Below are 7,129 nucleotides of genomic sequence, written 5' to 3'. Positions count from 1 at the left end.
ATGAAAGAGGTTTAAGGAAAGATTAACTTCCCACATGAGGGATGCTGTTGTGCGGTCCTAGTCGATCTTTATCCCAATTTACTCCCACCTTTGGTTTGAAAGCACAGAGTAGAATAAGAGATAGACCTCAGTCTCTACCCATCTGGTCTCAGGTTTTGCAGGTGTGGAAAAGAAACACATTGTATTGTGGTAAACAAGAGATTCTCATTCAGAACTCTCTTCAAGGAAGGACTTTCTGCCTTTCTGTGGAGAATGCAGTAAACAGGCAATTAAAAAAATTGTTAACGAGGACGTGGAGAAAAGAGATCACTTGTACGCTGTGGGTGTGAATAGCATTATGGAAATCCGGAAAGATTCCTCCAAAAATTAAAAATAGACCTACATTATGATCCAGCAGTCCCACTCTGCATAGGAAATGAAATCAGTTTCTCAACAAAATATCTGCCTTCCTACAAATACTGCATTATTTACAATAGCCAAGATATGGAAACATTCTAAATGTCTGTTGGATGGAGGACTTAATAAAAAAATATGATATATATATATATAAAACGGAATACTATTCAGCTGTAAAAAAGGAAACCCTATCATGTGTGACAGCACGGATGAACCTGGAGGACATTAAGTAAAATAAGCCAGACACAGAAAGACAAAGACTCCCTGATCTTACATCTTGAATCGACAATAATCTAACTCATAGAAGATGACTATACTTTGGAGATATAACATGTGGTAATGTGATTGCTGCTAATAATAGTGAGTTGTACACTTGAAACGTGCTAAGAGGGAAAATCTTAATTCTCACCAAAGGAAAAAGAAAAGAAAGAAAGGAAGGAAGGAAGAGAAGCTGGTAACTATGGAGCAGGTCGCTGTGCACTAGTTATCAATCCCAAGAGAGGCTTCTGAACATTTTTCTCCACTGTATCTTGTTGTCAGAGTCACCAGGAGCACAATGCAGTTGAGCATTGCAAGGAACCATGCTTTACTCCCACAGAGAAGAGACAGCAAGACCAGCTTCCACAGTGGACACTGGTCCCATAACCAGCAGTTTTCACTGGAAGCCAATGCAGGGCACCTTGTCTTACACCCTTCCTGGGGCACAGAAATTCCCTGCCCCCTCCCCCACGGAGGAGACATGCCACATGGCACCTGCACAAGCTTCAAGCAAAGACAGAAGAGCACTATTTGAGCCTCACATGGGGAAAGATCCCCACACAGGGTGATAAGCCTGACACAGGCTCCTTATATCTTGGTAAGGACATGTCCTAAATGCAAAGCCCATTCTAATACAACATCATGAAACTGGAAAGATGGCATGTGCCAGACTGCTTAACTACATGAGGTGATGGACATGTTAATTAGCTTGACTAAAAAAAAAATTAGCTTGACTACAGTGGTTATTTCACAATGTATGTCAAAACCATCATGTTTTATACCTTAAATATATACCATTTTTATTTTTCCAAGAAATAGACGATCTTTGCCTCCCAGCTCCCCCAGGGTTCTCCCAAAGCACAGAAAGCCAACTTATCCAAGGTGCTCTCTCCCCAGGACATCCCGCTTCCAGAGGCTGAGCAAGGTGTGAATAGGTGGAGTGCTCACTCCAGACTCCCCGCTGGGCCTCCTGAGGCTGCCTACACCCCCCACTCTGCTCTTTTCCCCTTCCTTTTATTACTGCTGATCCCTAATAAACGTCTTCTCTTATCCCAAATCTTATCTCTGTGTCTCCTTCCAGAAAACCCAAATTATGACTGTTGGTATCGGAAATTATCCAATTATCCAAATTATCCATGAGAAAGCATCGTGGAGTTTGGGATCAGAATCCTCACTGCCAAGCTAGCAATGAGGTAAATGGAGCCAGTCTCCAGTACAGGGCAGTGGTCCAGTTGTGAGCATGTTCACAGGTGCTGAACTGGGACTAGGTACTAATAATGGAAGGAAGCCCATTAGTAGGTGTGATGTGTCAAGCTTATGAGGCAAGCAGTGTTGATGGCAATCCTAAGAGCCAACGATGGTCTGATGTGCTACAGAGAGATGGCAAGCTGAGATGAATAAAAGCTAGTTGAAACTCGGGTGTGAAAGCCAGAGGATTCATTCTGGTTGTCTGTGCAGAGCCTGGGACTAGGGAAGACCAAATGAGACATTCGCTTCAGCTGAGCGTTAAGGGAGGGCCAAATGCCAAAAGCTTCAGTAATCAGGAGTGCCTTTCTCTGAGGCCTGCGAAACCTTCTTTTAAAAAAAAAAAAAAAAAAAGATTTTATTTATTTATTCATCAGAGACACAGAGAGAGGTAGAGACATAGGCAGAAGAAGAAGCAGGCTCCCTGTGGGGAGCCCGATGCGGGACTTGATCCCAGGACCCCAGGATCACACCCTGAGCTGAAGGCAGATGCTCAACCACTGAGCCACCCAGGCGTCCCTTGCAAAACCTTCTTTAAGGGGATCCCTTTGGTATTATGCTGAGTGAAATAAGTCAATCAGAGAAGGACAAACATTATATGGTCTCATTCATTTGGGGAATATAAAAAATAGTGAAAGGGAATAAAGGGGAAAGGAGAAAAAATGAGTGGGAAATATCAGAAAGGGAGACAGAACATAGAGACTCTTAACTCTGGGAAACGAACTAGGGGTGGTGGAAGGGGAGGAGGGCGGGGGGGTGGGGGGTGACTGGGTGACAGGCACTGAGGGGGGCACTTGATGGGATGAGCACTGGGTGTTATTCTATATGTTGGCAAATTGAACACCAATAAAAAATAAAATTAAAAAGAACTTACAAAAAAAAGAGGATCCCTTTGGAGTTGACATTGGGAGGAAAAAAAAGGAAGAGATACCTACTTAACATAGCTGCTTATGGATATTTTCTTTTTCAGTGTCTACAAATGTTTTTAGAACATGTTAGCCTATGCAAGGTACTATATGTGTGGGTGTGTTAGATTTTGTCTATCCCAGGGGGTCTCACCAAGGAGATTTTGCTCCCAGGGGCCATTTGGTGATACCTGGAGATACTCTTGGTTTTCATGGTTGGGGGTGGTGTTCCCTGGCATCTATATTGTGTGGCCCGGAGATGCTTCTGAACATGCTATAGTACACAGGACAGCTACCCATACACAATAAACAATTATTCAGTCCAAAAAGTTAGTAGGTTGGGAAATTTTGGTCCACACCCCAGGGTGGTTACTGTTTGAAATATGCTCAAGACAAGGGCATGCTGCAGTATATGAATTATTAGATAAATGACCCTAATCAGGCGTTCAGGGGCTCGAGGTAGCCTCTACAAATGTCAACCATCACTATCTGAGTAGCACTAGTGGACTCCATAAGGAGCATTCGAAATTAGTGTTGTGGGACATCCGGGTGGCTCAGTGGTTGAGCATCTGCCTTCGGCTCAGGTCATGATCCTGGGGTCCTGGGATCTAGCCCCACATCAGGCTCCCTGCAGGGAACCTGCTTTTTCCTCTGCCTATGTCTCTGCTTCTCTGTGTCTTTCATGAATAAATAAATAAAATCTCTAAAAAAAAAAAAAAAAAAGAAATTAGTGTTGTAAGAAGAGTGGATTATAAACCATGAGCAGGCACTTCTGTCCTTCCACGTGTAGGCATATGAGATCTGGCGATCCCTGGAGCCTGTGCACATCACAGGGTGCTCTTGGGCTAGAGCCCCAGTTCAGCGCATGTCTTTGGAGAATGTATCACTTGATCCAACAAGTTCAGCTGGCTCTTGGTAGCTCTCCCCAGTGCTAATTAACCCCCTGTGGTAGTGCCAAGCCCCTGCTGAATCAACCCACTGCAAACAGGAGTCGGTCTTCCGATCTCCGAAACCCCCTCCTCAGTGGCCATCATCAGCCTGCCCCCTATTACGTGTAGTGCATGGCGTAGAAAGAGGTGAAGGCTCAGGCCTCCTTCACCACAATATCACTGTGTCTTATGATGAAGCCAAGGACAAGGACAGCATTGACAGATACTGAGACAAGCGACCTCAGCATATTTGGACCTTTGTAATAAGCAGGTTATTTTTGGTAGAATCAGTATCCATTTTGACACAGGCTCTCTTTATGAACACTGAGATCTCCAAAAAGCGGATTCCTGCAGGCTGCCTTGTACGATTCCTGGCGTGTCTCTCTCATGCTGTAGTGACCAAAACTACTGTCACTTGTGGGAGACTTCAGAGAGTTGCACGTCTATAACGAGGCCTTCTGATCACTCTGCTGTGATGAATGCAGCGCCTTTGTTCTCAGTAGTGTGCTATTTCAGTGGCAATTCCTGCCCAGTTGGAGCAGAAAAAGATCCTGAATGCCACTTTGCAGCATTCAGTAACACCACTATTGGAGACTCCCCTCAAAACCCATATTCAAACTAAATGGTCCTTAAGGATACAGTTGGAGTTCCTCCTAAGATAATTATTTTCTTGATTTCACCATACCAATATACGAACATAAGTCCTTTATAGAAAATAAGTATTTTTTTGTTCGCACACAGCCCTGAGAGATTTTAGATGTAGACACGAGTCCTCTGAAGCTGAACTTGTGTCAAAACAGTCACAATACTCTACACTTGATTTTTCATAATTTGCTTCAGTAGATACTTAATTAAACGCCATGTGATAGAGCTAGCACTCCCTTAATGCCTACCGCATACAGAGTAATATTTTGCTCTCAAGTGAGGGGAAGAAACCTGAAAGGAAAAATTTGTAATTGTTAGCTAGTATTCTCAACTAAGCGACACTCAGATCTGTGTCAGATCTTCTCAGAAAGTTAAATTGCACGTTATTATATTTTTACCACAAAACATTCATATTTACCTTATAAAGACCGCACTAGTTATTGTGAGAACATTTGAGGCTTGCCCAGTTTCTCTGATGCTCTTTGTTGTTGCTGCTTAAGAATGGAAAGCTCTCGGGACGCCTGTGTGGCTCAGTGGTTGAGCATCTGCCTTTGGGTCAGGGCATGATCCCAGAGTCCCCGGGTCAAGTCCCACATCAGGCTCCTGGCATGAAGCCTGCTTCTGCTCCCTCTGCCTATGTCTCTGCCTCTGTGTGTGTGTGTGTCTCTCAAGAACAAATAAATAAAATATTAAAAAAAAAAAAGAAAAGAATGGAAAGCTCTCTGAAATCCGCCTCCATTAAAGTAACAGAGCAACATTTGGTTCTCACCACGTTAGGGGGTTCTGTATTAAGAGGGGTCCTAACCTCTTCTCCTTGAGGTAGATGCCTGGTGATGGGCAAATTCCTCTGCGTCCACCCTTCACAGGTTAGGTGTCCAGTTCTGCATTTGGGAAAGATGGCCCACCGAAAAACGAGAGGGCTAAACCCAGTGGAGAAGTAATGAATGTTGTGTCTTTCTGTTTCTGCAAAGGGGAAGATTTTTAAGTCTCTTGATTTGTATGAATTCTCTGCCTCTTTAATTTAAAATAACTAAAAAGTAGGCTTAATTAGAAAGAAGAAAATCCTGGGTCCCTGGGTGGGGCTCAGTGGTTGAGCATCTGCCTTTGGCTCGGGGCATGACCCCGGGGTCCTGGGATCCAATCCCATATCCCATATCCCTTGCAGGGCGCCTGCTTCTCCCTCTGCTTGTGTCTCTGCCTTCTTTCCCTGTCTCTCATGAATAAATAAATAAAGTGTTTTTAAAAAAGACTCTGGTTAAAAAAGAAATGCCTGGTGGAGCTCCAGCCCCACTACAGCTACTAAGTATTCAAGCCTTAGAAAACTGGCAAAACCATTCCCCCGTGCAAGAAATGATATAATAAAATGATAAGGGATGCCTGGGTGGCTCAGTGGTGTAGCACCTGCCTTTGACCCAGGGCGTGATCCTGGGATCGAGTCCTGCGACGGGCTCCCTGCATGGGGCCTGCTTCTCCCTCTGCCTGTGTCTCTGCTTTTCTCTCATGAACAAATTAAATCTTAAAAAAAAAAATAAAAATAAAAAATAAAAATGATAAATCCGAAGTAGTTATGTTTGTTTTGCGCCCAGGATGAGGCTGCAGCTGCAGCAGCAGGGCGGGAGCCGGAGCGCGTGCGCAGGTGACCCAGGGCAAGTGGCCAGGGGGAGCCTGCGTGCTTGCGCGGCCACGGGCCTCCAGCAGTGTGCAGGCTCCAGGCCCTGCGCAGGTGGGAGCTGTCAGCTGATGGGAGCGTCGTTCCTCCAGGGGCCTGGGAACGGAGTGAGCCTGGGGGAGCTCTGGGGCAAGAGACGTTTGCAGTTGAGAGTCGCTGAGGCCTTTCTCTTCTGCTGGAGACACTCCTGCCAGGTGTGTGGAGCAGGGGGTGGCCGGGGAGCGTGGGGTCTGCTGTGTGGTGGTGCCTTTGAGTGAGAGGTGGGACAGGTCTGTGATGCGGAAGGTAGGGGTCAGCTCCTGGCTGGACCTACCCCCCACCCCAGGGCCTTCGGGGAGGAGACCAGTTTGTTACTAGATGATTCGTTGGTCTTCTCTTTTTGGGAATGGAAGGCGCGAAGGGGTCTGCGTGGTGACAGAGGATGGCCTAGTATAGTCGCTGAATGTGGAGTCAGGTGGCACAGGCCTCTCTGGCAGCCTGCCTGCCCCCCAAGCATCATCTGGCAGCTCTGAGACCCGAGGCTCAAACTTACTCCTTTCCTATTAACCTACCCTGGGCAACTCAACCCAGCCTCAGCTGGGACACCCAATTAGAACCTTGGCCAGGTTTCTGCAATAAACACTTCTGATTAAAAAAAAAAAAAAAATTGGAAGCAATTATTTATTTATTTATTTATTTATTTATTTATTTATTTATTTATTGCCTCTGAGTAAAATAGACTCAGTGCCCTTCCCCTCTGCCGGAAGGAGGAAGGGCAAAGGTCACCTATGAGCGCAGTACAATAATTGTGTTAGTCTAAACATAAACGCTTAGACTGCTGGTAAACCAATCTGAGCTACCAGTCTCTGGCATTTCCATCCCGGGGAACCACAGTGATCAACAGCAAATTGTCATTGAACAGTTGTTGTCAGGAGAGCATTAGCAGCAGCTGTTGGAATTAGGCAACCAAATCTGGCCTCTTGAGAAAGCTGGTCCAGGTAGAATCAACAAAGTTTGTAAGTAAAATGGTTCTGAGCTCTGAGGTTGCATGAGAACTGAACCAGGTTGCACGTGTGGTTGGATAGGGGCAATTGAACACCCCA

This window comes from Canis aureus, chromosome 15 (assembly GCF_053574225.1).
Source record: "Canis aureus isolate CA01 chromosome 15, VMU_Caureus_v.1.0, whole genome shotgun sequence".
Lineage (NCBI taxonomy): Eukaryota > Metazoa > Chordata > Mammalia > Carnivora > Canidae > Canis > Canis aureus.
This window is presented reverse-complemented; position numbering follows the sequence as displayed.